The sequence below is a fragment of the Triturus cristatus genome, chromosome 4_2 (assembly GCF_964204655.1).
Source record: "Triturus cristatus chromosome 4_2, aTriCri1.1, whole genome shotgun sequence".
Lineage (NCBI taxonomy): Eukaryota > Metazoa > Chordata > Amphibia > Caudata > Salamandridae > Triturus > Triturus cristatus.
In genome coordinates this window covers 95,135,661-95,157,148 of record NC_140586.1, presented here as the reverse complement: position 1 = coordinate 95,157,148, position 21,488 = coordinate 95,135,661, and positions in this window count along the sequence as shown.

Sequence of the window (21,488 nt, the reverse complement as noted above, 5' to 3'; positions counted from 1 at the left end):
CTTACACACTCTACGTCCTTCATTTCTGATCACATACCGGATCCTTCCACTCAGCCTTTGTGGGTAGAGGTTGAATCCTCATTTTTTCATCCTTTTACATTTGAGGAATTTATTTCCTTAACACAGGCTCCAAAGAAGTTTTCTCTTCCTATCCTTACAAACATTCGAAAAACTTTTCGTCCTATTCTTTTGCATAATTTAGATGATCGTACCCGCTTTTTACAATCTCCTATTTGGTATAATCACCTTATCAAAATTAATAATAGGTCTATTTTTTGGAATGACTGGTTAATTCTTGGTCTTAAATGGCTTCATCAACTTTTTCAAGATGGATCTTTTCTTTCCTTCGTGGTTCTTCAACCTCGTTTCTCTCTCCCCATATCTTTTTATCCCAAATATACATTATTGAGGACAGCAGCTCAAAATGCCTATGATGCTCTTACTTGTACCTCCATACAATATACCTCTTCTCCTGTTGCCTTAACATTCTTACATTCTTCCCCCTCTGCCTCTCAGATTTATACAAAATTGCGGGATACGCCTGCTCCTCGAGAGAAATCGATTGTGGAATGTGCTTGGGAGTCAGATCTGGATGATTCTTTTTCCATTTCTACCTGGGATAACATTTGGATTAAAATAAGGAAGTCTTCTAGAGCAGCGAATACCACCCAAACTTTATTTTTTATATATAATAGACTTTTAGTTACCCCATCCAAACTACATAAGATTGATTCTTCTATCCCTTCTACCTGTTGGTCCTGTTCGGCCTTGATAGCCGATCTTAAACATATGCTGTTTACTTGTCCTGCTGTTCATCTTTTCTGGGGTAAAGTGTGGCAACAAATTAATACCATTTTCTCTTCTAATTTTCCCTTTTCTCTTTCACATATCTTTCTTGGTAGTATTTCACAAGTATGGTCGTCCACTACCACTAACACTTCCATTGTTGATCTCCTTATAGCTGTAGCATTTCAACAAATTACGAAGGCGTGGAAGGATACTTCAAATATTTCCTTTCAAGCCTGGTGGTATGGGGTTTGCTATAATCATAGGCTAGACAGGGCTTATGTTCATCCCATTACTCTGGCCATTAAACGGGATTTACTATGGTTACCCATTACTACCTTTCTGAATATGTCTGCCCAAACCCTTCCATTACATAACCCTTGCAATGAAGAAGTTTCCAAACCTTCTTGAAATTGTTATTACTATTGATTGTAGATCATCATTTTTGTTCTGCTTCTTGTTGAATTATTAATGTTTTAATAATGTAACTATTTTTATTTCACTTGCCATTGTTTTAATATATATTGTGGTAATAGGTTCCTGGTGACCTCCCTCTTTTTCGTCTTCTTTTCTTCTCCCTCTTTCTATTTCTTTTTAGCTTTTATGGAATTTTCTGTGATTCAGTACTTTTACAGTTGTATGTTATTATAGTTATGAACTTGTATGTTCTTCAATAAAATCTTCTTTAAACTTAAAAAATACTCGTGAAAAGTGACACAACCTCACAGGTCGATAGTAGTTGGTTTAGAATGTCAAACTGTCGTTCATCCACAAGGTTAATAGTTTGCATGGTGTCCCTTAGGTACACCTGTGTTGCCTCTGTTATGGGTTTCATGAAATGGTCAATATATCAGCTGAGTGGCTCAAGCATCGAGCCACATCCAGAAACAATCGGACGGCCGGTTGGTTTCAATGGGTTTTTATGTATCTTAGGTAGTGTATACAATGTGGGTAGTCGTGGTTGCTTTTGATTCAGATACAGAAATTCATGTTTCGTAAGGTAGCCATCATCCATGCCTCGAGTGGTAACTGTCAAAATCTCCTTAGAGAGATCAGAGGAGGGATCTCCAGCGATCCTCATATAGCTCACTCCATCCTGCTTTATAGTCATTGACATTCTGCACCACAATTGCGCCCCCCTTGTCAGCTAGCTTGATCACTATATCCTTGTTGTTCCTTAGAGATGACAAGGCATCCTTCTCTTGTTTAGTGATGTTGAATTTGGTGTGTTTGTGTGCCTTCAGTATCTTCGATATATCTCGCAAGACAATGCTTTCGTAGGCTAGGAGCCTGTTGGTCATGCGGTTTGATGGTGGAACAAAAGTAGAGGGAATCCTCAAACCAGTTGGGGAGTTTATACCCAATGATGGTGACTGCTTGAAAAAATATCTCAGGCGGATTTTCCTGAAGAAACGGTGAAGTTCAGTCTTCAATGCAAATTTGTTGGGGCGCGCGGTTGGTACAAAGGAGAGGCCTTTGCTCAGAACACTGGATTCTTCTTCTTTCAATGTGTAGATGGAGATGTTCACTATGGGGTTATCTGTTCTTCTTACCACCTGTAGGTCTTACGTCGGGTGTAAATTTCTCCGTCGTTCTCCGGCTGGAAACGAACCTGTTTTTGCACATTCCCGCGGCCTCTGTCCCAGCTGTTGTTGGTCATCTGCTGGCCACGTTGTTGACCCCTGGGCCAATTCCCACCTTGTCCTCTGGGTGGTCTCCATTGGCCCGCTCCTAAAAAAGGAGGGGGTGGGTAGGGTCCCTGAGGTTGATAGGGTCCTTGAGCTGGGTACCATTGGTCTTGGCATCCGGAATTCCCACTTGTGCCGGGTTGCTCGCTGTCGCTGTCCATGCTATAAGATGAATCAGAGAAGGTTGTGAAGTTCCTGCATCCGCGGTAGTCCCCACGTATTCTTCTTTTCGTAATAGGGATGTCTTTAGCTAATTTCTCAAGTTTCTTTGTTTGAGCGGTGGTCTCAAATTCTTTTAGTGTTTTTCCAAGGTGTTCCAAAGCTTCTTTGGCGTTGGCAAGGGTTGAGTCCCCAGCTATCTCAATCCTAAGTGCAGTGATCTGGCTAAGAAGGACCTGTACCTGTTCAGCTGCTGTCTCTACTCCCAGCACCATCCAATGACGGGAGCAGTTGTTGACTACGTAACTGAAGCCCTCTTTGAATTTAGGCACGTCTACGAAGATGGCTGGTTCGTTGCGTACCTGTAAGCCTGTGGGGATAATGTTAGACTGTAGATATTTTGTAAGTTAGTGTCCGTGTAAGCGGGTTCGTACCAGTTTCTTTTCCAAGCGTTCTAGCCGTGCTATCTTGTCATTGAGGGTGAAATCGATATTAGGGGTGGTTGCAGACAGAAAGTTATTGGTAGGATCCTGTATGAGCTGGTTAATATATTCTTCAGTGTATGAAAGAGTTTGGCTCTCCACCATATTGAATGAGAACTGACTGAATCAGTATTAGAAAAAACCTCGCAGGTGTGCACCTGCTCTAGGATAGTTACTTACAAAGGGTATACCCAAAATAGTCTCTGGGACCTGGGTGTGAAGCAGTACGTAAAGACAGTGGTCCCAGAAAATCACAATGCAATTTAAGAGATCAAAGAAACTATACAAAAACAAAACATAAACCACAAGGTATTGGTTATACTCGTGTTTTAATTCACACTGGGCATCACTCTTAATGAACAAATTCATGCTGTCTTTGCGGTAAAATGTCGATGTTTTACTGCAAAGCCAGCATAGCCAACAGATATTTCATGCTTTGTTACTGTTGTGTCCATGGCTGCTTATTATTTCTGTTAAGATTGAGATTCATAGGCTTGATGGTAGAGCCTCATATGTCCAAATTAATGTACTGTTTTTGATTGACACTACCTTTTCTAATCACTTCCCTATCCTCACGAAACACCATTACCCATCTTCCCTTCGTTCCCCTCACCATGTTCCAGTCTAGGGACATTGATATTTGTAATAACACGAATTTGTTCATTAAGAGAGTGATGCCCAGTGTGAATTAAAACACTGAGTATAACCAATACCTTGTGGTTTATGTTTTGTTTTTGTATAGTTTCTGTGATCTATTAAATTGCAGTCTTTTTTCTATGACTTCATCTGTCACTCCAGAGTTACGAGGCATTCAGCCCCTGCACGCGCGCTGTCAGCACGCTTCATTTACATGTATTTAAGCAGCTGCCACTACCACGTTCGTTTCGCCTAATTCAAACGGATTCATACAGGGAGACCTTATCATCGAAGGAGGTTAGTCTCTGCACTGCAATCGGCGTATACATGATGATCGGCTGATCATTGTACACACTTCACCTAATTGGCTTTCCCCCATCTCCCTTTACAGTATTCTACAAAGTAATTAGAGACATCATGCCCGTGATCATTTTCACTCAGCGGAGGTAATTCTGTCTTGTGTTTACCTCTCCGCGTCTTTTAACCGAGCTAACTTTGCCGCCTATTTAGTACATTTTCCTTTTTAACGCATGTGAATTGTTTCATGTCCCTCCCGATATCATGTGCCTCACTCCCCGAACTCTATGAAACTGTCTTTGCTTCACATGTCGAGTCACTCCCTGAACTCGATCAAATTTCCTTTGCTTTGCATGTCGAGTCACTCATCATATAACACCGTCTCAGTTATGGCAACTCCCGTGTTAATCTCCTTAGCAGGTGCCACAACTGTTTCTCTTTGGGTTTCGTGCTTTAAGGTTCTCAACCAAGCTTTCTCCTTTAAATTTTACGGACAAATGCTATTGATTGCATTAACATGAAACAGTTTATTATGTCTCTTTAGCGCACTGCGCCAGTATTCTGCATGTGATGTCACCTTTGGGTTTCGTGCTGTAAGGTTCTCAAACGAGCTTTCTCCTCTAATTTAACCATTGATGGTGTTAATTCCTGAGCCTTCGGACAACACATTACCCTAATGCTTTTTCACCTTCATTGTTGCCCCATAACCTGTTTTAACATGTACTTTCTAAGCCTACCTGGCTCCAGACTACACTGCACATTTTTCCCTATAGGTGCTTCATTCACTTCTCCGCCATAGGAGCCTAAGCGCCCGTTCCAGCCTCTAGCCAGTGTGCAGAGGCCCATTGGTAATAATGACCTTTTAGTTCCAAGCCATCTTTTTATGCATTGATCTTTGCCTTGATGCCCCTAGCTAAATATAGTTTTTCCATGTCCATCCCTAGATCTCGCTCCTCCCTCACCCTCACACCTTGTCCTGATGAAGACCCTGACGTAAGGGATTAAACTGCCTACAGTATCTAGGGGTCGAAAGGTCAACATTTTACCGCAAATCCAGCATAGCCAACAGATATTTCATGCTTTGTTACTGTTGTGTCCATGGCTGCTTATTATTTCTGTTAAGATTGAGATTCATAGGCTTGATGGTAGAGCCTCATATGTCCGAATTAATGTACTGGTTTTGATTGACACTACCTTTTCTAATCACTTCCTATCCTCACGAAACACCATTACCCACCTTCCTTTCTTTCCCCTCACCATTTTCCGGTCTAGGGACATTGATAATTGTAATAACATGAATTTGTTAATTAAGAGAGGGATGCCCAGTGTGAATTAAAACACTGAGTATAACCAATACCTTCTGGTTTATGTTTTGTTTTTGTATAGCTTCTTTGATCTCTTAAATTGCATTGTGATTTTCTGGGACCACTGTCCTTACGTAATAATTTTAAAAAGGGCCGCTCGACCCAGAAGGAACACTGGCAAGGTTTTCCAATGGTTTGCATCTCCTTGTAGTCGTTTAAGGGTTCCGAGGAGGTTGCACGTGTAAAAAAGTGATGGGTCTCTGGTAACAGAGATCCCTAAATATCGGAATCCTTCTTCTGTCACCATCACCACGCAATTTGAAGGCAACTTTGGTGTGGGGCCCTGGAGAATAAATAATATTGATTTGGACCAGTTAATGGTGTATCCAGAAAATTTCCAGAAATTAGTGAAAATTTGTATAATCATGCCTAATGATGAAAGGGGCGATGTCATGTACAGGAGGATGTCATCCGCGTAGAGAGAAATTCTGTCCTCCCAACCCTCTGTCTTTTTCAGGCCTCTGATAATGGGGTCTCCCCTGATCCAGGTCGCCAGGGGCTCAAGCATCAAGGCAAAAATCAGTGGGGAAAGGGGACATCCCTGTCGCGTTCCATGTTTTAAGGGGAAGGGACCCGACACGTGTCCATTCACAATCACTTGGGCTAAGGGCTGTGTGTACAATAATGTTACCCAGTTTATAAATTTGGGACCAAAACCCAACCTTTCCAACACTTCAAATAAGTAGGGCCATTCGATGGTGTCAAACACCATTTTGGCATCAAGAGAGAGAATTGCTGCTCCTTCTTTGATGGTGTCATTTCAGCCAGTGCTCCATGCAGTCGTCTAAGATTTAGTGATGTGTTTCTCCCCGGCATGAAGGCTGATTGATCGGGGTGCACTAGTTTCGTAAGTACTGGCATTAGTCAATTGGGTAAAAGTTTTGCCAGTATTTTAGCTTCCGCATTGAGAAGTGAAATCGGTCGGTATGAATCACAAAGTTCAGCTGGCTTGCTCTGTTTATGTATCACCACAATTGAAGCTTGTCTCTGGTCTCTGAGCAAGCAGCCTTGTTGTATACTTTCTTCGTCCATTTCTTTCTTATGGGGAGCAATTTTTGTGGCGCTCAAATTGTATAATTCAATAGGGATCCCATTGGGTCCAACTGCTTTCCCGGATTGTAAACTATTAATGGCCCCCGTAATTTCTTCTTCCATAATGTCACCATCTAGAAGGTTACTGTCTTCAGTTGTCAGGGAGGAAAGTCACATTTCTGCGAGTAAGTCTCTGGAGGAGAAACATCGTTTAGTTTGCATGCTATACATCGCAAGCCATTACAAAGTTGTTGGTACAACGACTGTGTTTTTACATCGCATACAATGTACATCGTAAGTCTTTACAATGACTTGCTGTAGGGGGCAGAAGGTGTTGGATTTACAATCCAACACCTTCCCTGGTGTTGCACAAACTTGAGTAGGAATAGTAAATTATACTATTCCTAAGTCCAGCGTGCCCCCTACAGCAAGTCGTTGTAATGGCTTGCGACGTAATTCTATGTGATATAACCACGCAGTCATTGTAACGACCGCGTTGTAATGACATGAAGATGTATCACATGCGTTCTAACAACATATATTCCTCTGGAGTCGTCTGGCATGGCAGAGGCGCTAGATGAATATATTTGCCTGAAATGTGTTGTGAACAGCTCTACTATTTCACATGGGTCATTTATCATAGTTCCGTTCTCAGCTTCTAAGCATGCTACCCGTCTGTTTGTTTGTTCGTGTCTATCTAACCATGCCAGCAATTTACCTGCTTTATCCCCTGTTTCATATACTTTGAGGAGTATGGTCAATCCTTTACTTTTGTCTTCCTCCGTTACTTTTGTATTCTTGTTTTTTTATATCTAGCGCATGAAGCACTTCTGCGCTGTCTGTTTGGGGGGGCTTGTGTTTCCCTTTCTAGCACATTCGTTTCTAACTCTGGAAGGTTTTTTTGATGGTCTTTTTTGTGTCTAGTCATTAGGGAGAGCGTCTCTCTTTTTAATAGAGTTTTAAATGCCTCCCAAAGCATCTGGGAGGAGGCAACAGAGCCTGCATTTTCTTTAAAGTAGTTTTCTGTGGTTTGGATTAAGTGTTCTCTTATATGAGGGAGTTTTAAATACCCTGGGTTGAGGGAGATAGTATTTCGGGTTACTTTCGATCCCGGGAATAGGTAAGCCAGAACGGAAAATGATCAGATATGCCCCTTGCCAAGTGCCGAATTTCTTTGATGTAGGGCAACTGATGAGCCTGAGTCAATATATATTCAATATGCGATTGGCTATTGTGTGCTCAGGAGTGAAAGATGAATTACAAGGTTTTGGGATTATTTGCTCTTCATACGTCCACCAACCCCATTGCATCTAAATAGTGCGATAGGGTGGTGGTTTGACCATGTGTGTTTCTAGGAGGTTTTGGTCTTTTTGCCTGCAGGGCGCTAAATTTAGATCTCCCCCAAGTATTAAGTCTCCCTCTGGTAGCTCTAGGAGTATTGCACTTAAGTCTGGTAGAGTTACTTTTTGTAATGAAGGGGGTATGTAAACCGTTAAAATATTTAAGGTCTTCCCCTCCCATCTCCCAGTTGTGGCGGCAAATCTCCCTAGAGGGTCTGTCCATGTACAGTCTATCGTATAGGGGCATCTCTTACTTAGCAGTATTCTGGTTCCTCCTGGAGCCTGTCCTGAAGCTAGAGTGCATAATAAATGTGTATCCTCCACTGTCCAATGCCCTACACGTATTCCCAACCATGTGGGGTTCCTGCAATAGTATGATATCCGGGTTGTGTCGTCTGAAGAATTGTAAGACTATCCCTCTTTTCAGTCTCCCAGCCCATTTACGTTCCAGGAGAGTAGCTTGAGGTCGGAATCTATCTTATGTACGGTCATATCTGTCATAGTGGCGGGTGACTCTAGGTTTCCCTTCCTCTTTGCTTGGAGATGAGGCCTGGTGCTTACGACGTTGTGCTGTGTATGTCTGTTCTTGTGATGACCTGGCTGTGTGTGTGGAACTGTTTCAGGATTGTGTGAGGCACGCTGTTTCGATGGAACGATGTGTTACATTACAACTATCCCAACTTACAATACTAAAACATTGACTGACAAAAGAAAATTCTACATAATCCCCCCTCCCTGCCTCCCTGCCTCCCTGCATGGCGTTTTTAAAACTTCCCGCCTACCCAGCATTGCAGAGCACCTGTCGTCCTTCCCCGTTGAACTCAGGGGGTCTAGGGTCCCTGAGAGTCTGAGTATCCTCCGCTATCTTCCCCAACGATAAATAGTGCGTGACACCCATTATTACAGTTTCTCACGGTTCTCTCGGTCTCTTCTTGCTCCGTGGGTTGGCGTCGGTGGATTAACAGTTTAAGTTTCCGAGTTCATTTCAATGTCTTTAGTACCGGGCTTGTACTGCAGCCCCCTCAAAGGTAAGTGTTGTTCGTCTCCGCAGCCACAGGTAGTTTGTGTATTTAGTTGGCTGGAAGTGGTGTTCAGGTTAGCTGTCTACTCAGATTTATCCAATCCTTCATTTGATTTCTTGGTAGTTTGTTGTATTGTGTCCGGTTTCATCACTCTGTTTGTACCTTTTCATGACCTGTCTTCCAGGGGCTTAGGCTTGCTCACTGTGCGCCACCCTTCTAGCCAGTCCCAAGTTTCTTCAAAAGTGGAGAAGAACCAAGTTTTACCCACTGCCCCCACTCTCAATTTGGCAGGGAATAGCATTGCGTACTTTAGTTCTTTGTCTCTGAGTGCCTTTTTCACTCCCAGGAAGCTGCACCTCTGCCTCTGCACATTGAGTGTAAAATCTGGGAAGAATGCAATAGTTGCCCCTTCATATCTTGTGGGGCTATCCACGCTGTTTGCAGTATGACGTTGCCGTCGCGAATATTAAATATTTGTGCTAGGATCGGCCGTGGCAGTGCCCCTGGTTTGGGCTTGTCTCCCGGAACTTTATGTGATCGTTCGACTGAGAAGTAATTGGATAATTCTTAGAGTTGCAGGTACTTTTGTATTCATTCTTCTACAAAGAGATCTATTGCTGACCCCTCTCACGTTCCGGAACTCCAATAATCCTTTTATTGTTCCTTCTGGAGCGGCCTTCCTGCTCGTCCAACTTAGCTTCTAGTGTTTTGGTTGCAGTTTGTAATTGCTGCACTTGGTGCTGGAGAGTCTTGATATCTGTTTTCAATGAACTTGTCACCTCTTCAACTTCTTTTACTCGGTCTCCCAAATTGCATGAGTCTGCTCTTATAAGTGAGACCTCTGTGGACACCGAGTCAACACGTGCTCCCAGTGAAGTTTGAACGTTGTTTATCGCCTCTATGACATTGTTTAATGTGATTTCTTTCTCCTTGGGGCGATCAACATGAGTGTGTACCTCTTCTGTGCTTTTTGTAGGGCGTATTTATCCAGTTTGGTTTGATATGTACCGCATCCTCCTTTACTGCCCGACATGGGTGGGGCGAGCTTGTGTAATTTGGGGCATCTGTTCATGGGCTCTTCCCACCTAGGTACTCCCCACCGCCAGCTTGGTGAACATACCACATCGCCTGTTGGTTTCCAGGAGAGTTTATTTGTCATGTTGTTCTGCGTGTTATGAGTAGCCGTTTATCAGCCTATAGCAGTTCAGTTGGGCACAGCCAGTTGGCCGGAGTCTTGAGAATGGAACTTGTTCGAGTTAGTGCGCCTATTCAGTGTTTCTTTCATAGCCCCACTTCACTGTGCGGGGGCAAGGGACAGACCCTGCTAAAAGTTAGTATTCTTTTCCTCAGTTGCTACTTCGTGGGGTACAGTTTTGCCTCTCAGATATGTTGTGCTCTGTACTTACTGCATCGCACATGTTCACTCACGGGGACGTCGTTATGTTCTTCTTTGCTTCTTCATTTACAGCAGCCTAAACCTTCAAGGGCTACCCCTGCACCGCCGCTGCTTTCAATCGGCCACCAGGTTTGCAAATACTTATTATGCTGTATATCTAATGCAGTCTGTTTATGACCTCTATTGTGGTGAGGCTCACTCGCAGTCTCAAAATTGCTCTTGGAAACCAGGATTTATGTTTGGCGCTTACTCCTACCCACACGCCTTATCCTGTGACATCGGACTATTAGGGCAGCTTTTCGCTCATGCCTCGCTGCATTATGAGGCTCAGCTCCGCCTCGGGTCTTTACAGGCGTCACTCCGGATCCGCTCCTCCACCCGTTCACCTGGGCCCACTTACAATCATGGGCCCCGCCCTCGATCTCCAGCAATGGGCTCTAGCACCCACCCCGGTCCTCGTCATCTACACCGCCACACCGGAGGCTATGGGGGAGATCAGCAGGACGGGCGGCCCGACAGTGCTCGGTGTTATCTGGCGAGTGGGCAGAGTGCTTTCTTGTTGGTGATCCACCCCTTTCCACTCACACCGCTCCAGGGCCTTCTGATAAATGTAGCCGCCGGCTTTTACTACATGCAGGCCTCAATCGGGTCACCGCAGCTCCGCAGCTTGTATTGCCATGACTTTTATTAACGTATGTTGGTGCCACTAGAGCGGATCTATGTTTCGGATTTTCAGGGGAAAAGGGGTCGGCCTCTCGGGAGCTCTGCTAGTGTGCAGCCATTTCCCTTCGGTGTTGGCCACGTCCCCACATTGAATATTATTTTTAGTAAAATAATATTTAATATGTTAAATATTGTACAATATATTCTTTTCATATATTTTTTAATTAAAATTTTCATATTGGTTGCACATGTATAGTACATGAAACAAACATACATTTTCATGTGTATTAAATATTATATTCTATCTTTTTTGATAATATCATATTCAATGTATGTTTTACAAATTTGTGTATTTTTTGAACAATTGGATTTTATTTTACAATAAATATAAATATACATTTAATTTTTGGGACTTTTAAAATAATTTCTCCATTGTTGTCTATGGGGAGTCAGTCTTTTTTTCATTTTTATCACGCTGCCATTTTTCCCCTTTCCTCACTTTTCTGTCTATCTGTTTAGTTTTTAGGCCATTGTGGAAGACGGAACCTCGCGGTAAGGAGCTGTGTTTCGTCGGTTAAGGTAAGTTTAATTGTATTTACTTTTAAGGTAGTTTTAGGGTAGGGGCAAGGTAGTAGTAGTGTAATTAGATTTGTTAGGATGTTATTTGATTGTTTTTGGTGTAGTTAGGTGTTGTTTTGGTAGTTTAGTGTTTTATGTGTTTGACATAGTGTTGGATAGAAGTAGAGTGTTATGTAGTGTTAGTTATGTGTTGTTTAATTCTGATATCTTATATTTATTGTTGATATTAATGTGTGTGGGTTTGTACTTGTTATTTTGGGGGGGTGTTCTTTTTTTTTTCTTTACAGGTTTTCCGTTTGGTGAATGGATGGTGCTGACGACGCGTTTATTTTTTTTTAAAAGGAAAATTAATTTAGTTGTTTTAAAACAAGTTACTTTACATTTCCTTTTATTTTTCAGGTTTGTTGGAGCATTTTTTAAGCTGATTTTCTGTTTTTTTTTAGGGTTTTGTTATTGAGAGGATTGCGTCATTGAAGCATTTTTTCAACATTTCAATTTTTGTGTTTTTTTAAAACTAATTTTATGGTTTTGGATGGTTTCGTTATTGAGAGGATTGAGGCATGGAGCCTTTTTTCTAAACTTGTATTTTTGCATTTTTTTGGGGCTTTCTTGTCGAATGGATACGTCTTTTGATTTATCTAGTATGGATTTTTTCGTTTTGGAGGATCGTCTACTTCCACGTAAGTATAAGTTATTTTTTATTATTATGGGTGGGAAATGTTTTTGGTTACATTGGTTTGTTTGTTTCTTTTTTATTTTAATAAATATAATATGTCATATATTTTTGTGTTTGCTTTTATATTTTAACCCCTTCGCTGCAGCGGGAATTCCGCCGCAGCGCTGGGGGGTGCGGGGGGGGGCAGCGCGGTGGCGCTGTGCTCATGACGGAGCCACTCCGTCATGAGCCACGGTTGAGCTGTGCTCATGACGGAGCAGTTCCATCATGACTCCGCCCAGTTGCGTTGTCCCCCCGCACAGGCGGGGAAACAGCGCCGCGTAGGCGGAGCGGCCGCCAACGGTCGTGGCATGACGGAACCGCTCCGTCATGAGCACACGGCAACCGTGGCTCATGACGGAGCGGTTCCGTCATGAGCGGGGAAGGGGTTAAATGACATCATTATAATTATTCATTTAAAAAAGAGTAGAATTATGTTGTTTGAATGTTTTGTGATTTTAAAATGCTTATGATGTGTACTATAGTTTTTTGTTTTCAGTATAAATTTAGCAATCATGTCTAGGTATTCTAGCCCTTTGGTATTTGGAAATAGTTGAATTTTGTGTTGTAGGTATTCATTGACTGTTTTTGTTTGTTTACTGAGTTTAGGGCCGATTTTACTTAGGGATTGCTCTAGCTTTAGCTCTTGATATCTTGATAGCGCAGTTCTTTTTTGATAGCTTCTATTAGTTTGTGTAGGGTTGGTTGTCCTCTTCCTATTGTGGCATTATGCCATCCTTCCATCGCGTTGTAAGTTTTAGCTTTTCGAGCTAGAGCGCTATTGTAGACGTTCCACCAGGGAATTTGGAACTTTGGTTGTCCACGCTGCCCAGACCTATGTAGCCTTCCCACCCAAGTGTCTTCAAAGTAGTTTAGGAAGGGAGTTAGTTTAGTTTAGTTTGCTTGATAGAAAGGGCTTTCAAGAAGCATGTTTACAATGGTTGGCTACTTCAGTTGTTGGTACGTAGGCCTGAGCTATTAATTTTTTTATGTGGTAGGCAAAGTTGGTATTGGTGACGCAATCTATACTTAGAGTAGATTTTTGTAGGTGTCTCCGGATACTTTGGTTGAAATAGGAATAGCAACCTTGTATTGCAGTGTGTGGGTATATTTTTATAATTGACTGAATCTTTGCTTGTTCAAAGTCAATAATTATTTTTTGTGGAAAGTAGTTGTCGGTGTATTGTTTTAGTATTGTAAGGAGCTCTATGTAGGTGGTGTTTTGCTTATGAGGAAGTAGTGCATATATGTTAGTGTCGTCATATTCGCCATGGATGGTATATAGTTGCTAAAAAGGCTTGGGATAAACTTTGAATGTGCCATCCATCATCCACGTTTCGCAGTTTTTAAGTTTGTGTAAGCTGTTGTTGGTGGTAAAGATGCTAATTCGTTTTTCATGACTGTTACTGTCATGAAGAAGGAATTTTTCATCTTTGTGGGTGATGGTGCATTCTGGTAATATTTGTATATCTGCAAAAGTTTGGGGGGGTCAGTGGTGTTTGAGCTGTAGCTTTTTTAGTTTTGGCAATTAATTTTTTTAGAGTGGGGATGGATGGTAGTTGTCCTGTGACATGTTCAGGAACTCTATGGTTTTTAGTATTTGGGTAGTGGTCTGTTGGGAGCTGGTACTTGCTTCTCTGGTTGTTTCTAGAGCATCTCTGCCCTTAATTTCAGTCACATTGGGGGGATAGTTGTGTTCTTTGATATTAACTATATTTGTTTCTACTGTAGTGGCTGAATATATGATGTTACAGCGCAAACAATTACAACGCATGCCTTTACAAAGTGTTTTTTACATCGCAACTACCGTTACATCACATGATTTTACAACGCATGCCATTACAACGCATTTTTTAAAACTACCATTACAAGGCATTCCATTGCAATGCATACCATTACAATGCATAATACTTTTAGGGTAACAGTGTGGTAAGTGTTGGATAGTGTAGGGGTCAAAATTACCATTCCCACTTCAGTGAGTGCAACAGTAGGGTAAGTGTTGGATAGTGTAGGAGTAAAAATTACTATTTCTACTCCAGTGAGTGCAACAGTAGGGAAAGTGTTGGATAGTGTAGGGGTTAAAATTACTATTCCCATGTAACCCAAAACCCATATCCACCCTAAAACTAAAAAAACTCCTTTACTTACCTTATAATGCGTCGTAATGGCATGCGTTGTAATGGTATGCGTTGTAATGGCATGTGTTGTAGTGACATGCATTGTAATGGAATGCGTTCTAATGGCATGTGATGTAAAGACAGTTGCGTTGTAACAGCTGCGTTGTAAAGGTAGTGCGTTGTAATGACTGCGTTGTAATGGTTGTTTCCCGTAGTGGCTCTCCCATAGCAAGAATTGGAGTAATATTTACTACATTTCCAATGGGTTTTGTTTTCAATTACTTTTTCTTGCGTATAAGTGTAGCCCATGTAGCACAGAAGTAGTTTTCGCTTTTGTGAAGTTATGAATTTTGCTCCTTCTGCCATTTTTTTGTGTATCTGTGAATATATGTCATAATTCTTGGACAATTGCACAATGGTGTTTAACTAACTAAAATTCGAAACCTACCCTGCTGTGGTACCGTGACTTTCGCCGAAAAAACGAAGGAGGCGAGGGAAGCCAAGAATATATATAATATATATTCTACTCTATATCCTACCAGGCAGCACCTTGTCTCCCGGTTGTGCGGACCAGCGGACCCTCTCACCAGCTCCCGTAGCCTTGCAGCGCCAAGGCGGCCGTTCCAGTCTCCCGCCGCCGCGTCATCAATCATCGCGGCCGCGGTAGGAAGACGGAACTACACACCCCAGCAGCCCTAGCGGCTAGAGACCAGCTGTGGATCAGTTTCGCGCCAGGAGGCGCATAAATCTTCGCTGCAGCCCCGGCAGAGCGGGCTCTATATCCTACCAGGCAGCACCTTGTCTCCCGGTTGTGCGGACCAGCGGACCCTCTCACCAGCTCCCGTAGCCTTGCAGCGCCATGGCGGCCGTTCCAGTCTCCCGCCGCCGCGTCATCAATCATCGCGGCCGCGGTAGGAAGACGGAACTACACTCCCCAGCAGCCCTAGCGGCTAGAGACCAGCTGTGGATCAGTTTCGCGCCAGGAAGCGCATAAATCTTCGCTGCAGCCCCGGCAGAGCGGGCTCTATATCCTACCAGGCAGCACCTTGTGTCCCGGTTGTGCGGACCAGCGGACCCTCTCACCAGCTCCCGTAGCCTTGCAGCGCCAAGGCGGCCGTTCCAGTCTCCCGCCGCCGCGTCATCAATCATCGCGGCCGCGGTAGGAAGACGGAACTACACACCCCAGCAGCCCTAGCGGCTAGAGACCAGCTGTGGATCAGTTTCGCGCCGGGAGGCGCATAAATCTTCGCTGCAGCCCCCGCGACGCGGGATCGCGCGCGGGTGGCGCCGGGTTAAGCCTGGGACAAGGGCGGGACCGTCTGTGGCTGACCGTGGCTGGGCTGGGCCACCTCCCTTGATTTTCACCACAGGTATTTTGTTGCTCTTTCTATCTAAGGGGTTCTGTGTATATATCGAGCGTACGGTGACTGTGAAGAATGGGGAAAACTACACGGATGGCCACTCGTTCGTCTGTTAAAACTAAAGCCCCAACTAAGACCCCTCTCCCAAGTCTGACAGCAATAGACAGGATGCTGCAAAAAACAATTGGGGTAGTCGCCAATGCTATTGAGAGCACCGAGAGGCGACTATCACTACCCCCTAGTCTATGTTTGTTAGCGCAACAGCAACAGGACACAGAGGATCACTCTAATGCCATGCTGAGTATGCAATTATCACAAGAATCTATATTAATGGCCTCTTATGCGGACTTTCCGGTCAAGGACTCGAACTGTGTTGTAATCTCGCAAACTACACCTCCTGATGATTTTATGATTCGGGAAAATAGGTTGTCTTTAACTCCTAGATTAGGACTAAGTGAGGGACAATCTAATACAAATAATGTGCCCGATCACAGGGAGGAGATAATTGTTTGTGAAAATGAAGATATAAACACTGTGGGTTTGACAATTGGTGCTACCTCCCTGCAGGAGATACAGGGGAGTAGACCAAAAACAAAAGTGGCGCAGAATGTGCGCAAGAAAGGGAAACCAAAAGGCAAAAATAAGAAATTTGTATTACCCCCCCGCCAAGAGAATGGGGTTAAAAGAAAGTCATTAAATAGTATTGATGATAACTCCACCTTACAAGAAGGAATTACATTGAGTGATTTGGTAGACTTCATGATAAAAATTGAGCAGGTAATGAAGTCTTTGATATTGCCAGTGGTAGGAAGACTAAAGACCCTTGTTGATAAAATTGAGGGCTTAGAAAAGCAAGGGGCAGGTACTTTAGAAACATTGGAACATTTTAGCGCACTAATTAAATCTAAAGCTGCATTAAGCACCAATAATACAGATGATGCTGTTATTAATGTTCCGCATACATTAGCACCTGCGACTCTACCTGAAAGGAGCGAGAAGGATGATGCACCCCTTATCCTACCTACGGGGGCAAATATGTCGAATAAAATAGATTCTGGTGGAAAAAGAATTGAAAAAGAGAAAGGTAAGGGATATGATGAGAAGGAGGGAATGGTAGACTTAAAAAACTAAAATCGAAATGATAAGGATAAAAGAATATATATTGACCTCCCTCCACAGTCAATTCCCTATACCGTAGTGTTGACAGGGGTACCAGAGTTGAGCAACGGAAAGGCAGAAAATTATCAGGAACTCAAGAATAAGGTAATTCACTGGCTGAATCACAATAGGCCATTGCCTGGACAAACTCGTGTAGAAATTCTAAATGTTAGGAGGGTACACTGGATTGGACAGAGGCATAAAGATATTCAAGGAGATTGTATTATCGTGAACTTGAGGGACAGAAGAGCAGTGAGTTTTATTTGTCAATGGGAACCTAACTATAACACTGGCAGAATTCAGACTTTAGACCTAACCTACTTTTACCCGGTAATGGATTTAAGGAGAGATGATACCTGGCATTCCGGGGAATACAGGTTCAGACATAGAGGTAATGTCAGCCCAAATTTTAAAATCCCTTTAGCAAATAGATTTCAGATCCTGCAGGGGCTAGAAGATATTGACTGACTCAAGGGAGACAATAGACCCACTGATCTGAATATTCTCAAAAGTTATAAGATAAAGGACCAAGGGCTTCGGAATACCATCGCCGAAATAGAGACAGCTAAGGTGGTCCTTATTAGCGAGAGCCCACAAATTGAGGCACTTTGTGGTGAGGAAATACCTCTTGATAGTAATAATGATCTAGTGGATGATCAATCTAGTGGGGAGGCTTGGTCCCTTATGAGTTGGAACATCGCAGGACTGAGGTCCAAATTGGGCAATGAAAACTGGGAAAAACTGGTAGGCAATTTTGATGTTATTAGCCTCCAGGAAACATGGACAACTGAACCTATACACATTAATGGATTTAAAACATTCTTTTCTCCAGCAGTTAGCTCAACTCATGGTAGGGCTAAAGGAGGTTTGTGTACTTATGTTTCGAACCTGCTAGTAGGAGTTAAAACTGAGTTAGTTTTTAATAATGTATATTATCATATTATAAGGATCACAGTCAACAAGGGGTTTTCCATAATTTTGATTAACTTTTATGATAACATCCAAGGAGAAGACCCAATGGATGTTTTTAGATTATTAGGTAGTAACATCACCTCAGTAACTGGGCGGAGGACAGAGGATACCTGTATTATTTGGGTAGGAGATTTTAACTGCCAATTATGCAGGAGTGCTGAGAATGGGTTATGTGGGATAAAATTAGACAGAGACATTGGCTCTAGTCATTTTGAACACTCTGGACGAGGGGATTGTTTAAATGAATTAATATTTGAAAATGATTTGGACTTTGTAAATAGGCTGATTAGTCCAGAAATCCCCTTTTTACCAACGTTTAATGGCAGAGGGGCAAATACAACTATTGATTATCTCCTAATGACTTCTAGACATAGGGATATGATACGGAACTATAGAATCCTGGATTGCCCACTTAGTGATCATTTTCCTCTAAGCCTTAAAATAACCATGGGACTTAAGAAATATCGTGGTAGGGCCAAATCTAAAGTGATAATAGATAACATTGTTATGGCCCGTAAAAATGGCTACGCTCTGAAGTGGACAAAAATTTGCCCCGCAGATTTCCAGGAGAAATTAATAAAAAGCATGCTGCTTCAATTTTATGTATGTACAGATGTAAATGCCAATGATTCTGATTTTATTAATAATTTTTTATTGATTATTGCCCAAACAAGGAAGTTATTGTGGGTTGGTACTAATGGTGGGAATACAAGGAAGAAGAGGTGGTTTGATTCTGAATGTACTAAGGCTTATAGAAGTCTAAAGCATGCTATACATGCTACAGAGAAGGATACTGACTTAATCAGGAACTGTAGGAGTGTCTATAAGCAGACCCTTAAAAATAGGAAAAATGCTTTAAAGCTGGAAGCTTGGGATGCTTTATGTGACGCCTCGTTAAGCAAAGACTCTGCCTCATTCTGGAGAGTTGTTAATGCCCCTTTTCTAAATTTCAGCGACACGGACCCACTAGATGTAGCAATCACTGAGAGTGAGTGGGCCGAATATTTTACTAAGTTGTATTCCATTGTACAGGATAACATGGATAGTACCAATGATAATAACCAATTGAGAGATCATACACAGAGGAGTATCCAACTTGAACCTGAAATAACAATAACAGAGGTGCAGAAATGTATTGATGCAAGTTTGGCGGGAAAAGCACCTGGCCCCGATGGAGTCCCTGTTGACCTATTTAAAAACAACAAGGAACTTTGGGCACCAATCCTTACACGTTTGTTTAATGCCACTCTGAAAAGAGGCCTCCTCCCATCGTGGTGTGAATCCCTGATAGTCCCAATTTTTAAAAAGGGTGATCGTGAAAACTGCAAGTGTTTCCGCCCAATATCACTCCTGGATTCTACTATTAAAATTCTAGGAAGGGTAATCTTAGATAGGCTACATATATGGGCTAATGAAGCTAATATTTTAAGTGACCTGCAGTATGGCTTTAGGAAAGGTCTTGGTACTATTGAACAGTGTTTGAATTTGCATATTTTAATTGAAAAATACACCAAAGTGAAAGAGGGACGAATGTTTTTAACTTTTGTGGATCTTACCTCAGCATTCGACTCAGTAACACATTGTAAACTTTGGTTAGTAATGGATAAACTGGGTGTGGATAAACAGATTATTGACTTCCTGAGAGATCTTTATGCAGGAGCATCGGCCAGAGTAAGATATGGGAAAAATGGTGAATGCACTAGATCTTTTGCAATCAAAAGGGGTGTAAGACAGGGCTGTGTCCTGGCGCCGTTCCTTTTTACACTTTATATTAACAACGTGGAATAGACATTGATAACAAAGTGTAGGGACGTACCAATGGTAGGAAAAAGATCAATCCCAATTCTGTTATATGCAGATGACGCGGTCCTGATGGCCAGAACACCGCAGGCCATGCAAAGAGTAGTTACATCCTTTTCGGATTTTATGAATCAGCTTGATTTAAGCATAAATTGTTCTAAGACATTCACCATGCATTGTGGGCCGGGTGCACAGAGGAAGAAAAAAGCAATTTATATTGGAACTACCCCAGTAGAGGACACCTTAACATTTCCCTATTTAGGGGTCTTAATTGATAGCTCCGGGCTATGGAACAATACAATTAAGACAAGGAAACTGTTGTACTGTAAATCTATCATGGCTTTAAAAAATTTTAGCCGAAAAATAGGGAGAAAACCAATTAAGGAAATGTTAACTGTTTACAAAGCAACTTGTGTAGCTATCGTCACTTATGGGGCAGGCCTATGGGGATATGCAAACGCCAGCATATTACAAGTGGTCGAAAACAATTTTATGAAATATCTCCTAGGTGTCCCACAGAGTGTTTCAACATATGTTTGCCATATAGAACTTGGGGAACCATACTTAGAAGATATAATAATAACTGCACCAGTACTATTATGGCATAGAATATGGACCGCAGATGAATCTGGTTTAAACCGAATGATTATGGAAAATGCGATGGGTCTAGAGAAGTGTGGGAAAATTAGATGGCTGAATTATATTAATAATTTTCTCACGCTACTAGGGCTAGGGGACTATTATACAGACCCGCCCTCTCTTTGTAATATATCTAGGAAATGTCTAAAAGATAGATGTATGACCTATTTGCAAGAGACCAGAGTTAGAACAGAGTTTAAGAAAACTACGGTAGTAGCTCATGAGCAAATTGTAATTTGCAATAGCTTACAGCCATATTTAACGCTACAAATGAGTGATTATGAAAGGTTTTTACTGATACGTTTTAGATTTAATCTACTATTTAGATCACTCAGCTTTCCATCTATGAATAATTGGTCAAAAATTTTGAGTAAATGTCCCTGTGATGATCTATCAGTGCAATCGGATATGCATATACTTTTCTTTTGTAAATTTTATACCAGACCAAGACAAATGTTTGTTGTTCCTTTGCTAAAAATGATGGAAATTAATCGGTGTCGCCCTGCTTTTTTAGCTGTACAGAAATTGGATAATATTTTAACAGTCGTATTTATTTCCTCATTCCTTAAAAATGTTTTTAAATTACGGAAAACACTTGAGATCTGAACTTACTCGGTTTTTAATATGTTTGGTTCCTATAATTGTCATTTTTATATATGTGTAATTATGTCTTTGTACTTTTATGGTTATTTTGTTTTAATAACCGAATAAAGATCAACTTGACTTGACTTGACTATATATATATATATGTATATATATAAGTATATATATATATATATATATATATATTCACTTAAAAAACCATAGGTTTCACACATGTTATAGCTAGGTGGACTCCAATGAAATTCCCCCGTTATAGATAGATCAGATAACTATAACTCGCGCGCCCGCAATCCAGTGCTCATGACGTCACATATTTCATCACTCATGACATGGTCAGTGGCATCACTCATGACATCACTCATGACATCATCCTTGTGATAGAGTGGCGGTCGCGCGAGTTATAGTTATATGACCTAACTATAACGGGGGAAATTCATTGGTTTTTTGCGAGTGAAATGTCCACCTAACTATAACATGTGTGAAACCTATGGTTTTTTTAAGTGAATTTGCAAGGTTTTTTAAATGCTAATTCCTAACTATAACGTGTGTGAAACCTATGGTTTTTTAAGTGAATTTGTACGTTTTTTTAAATGCTAATTTTTTTTTATGGTTTTTCACCGTGCGCGCACGGTGCGCGCACCCCGCGATTTAAAAAAAAAAAATGTTTTTTCACCCTTCG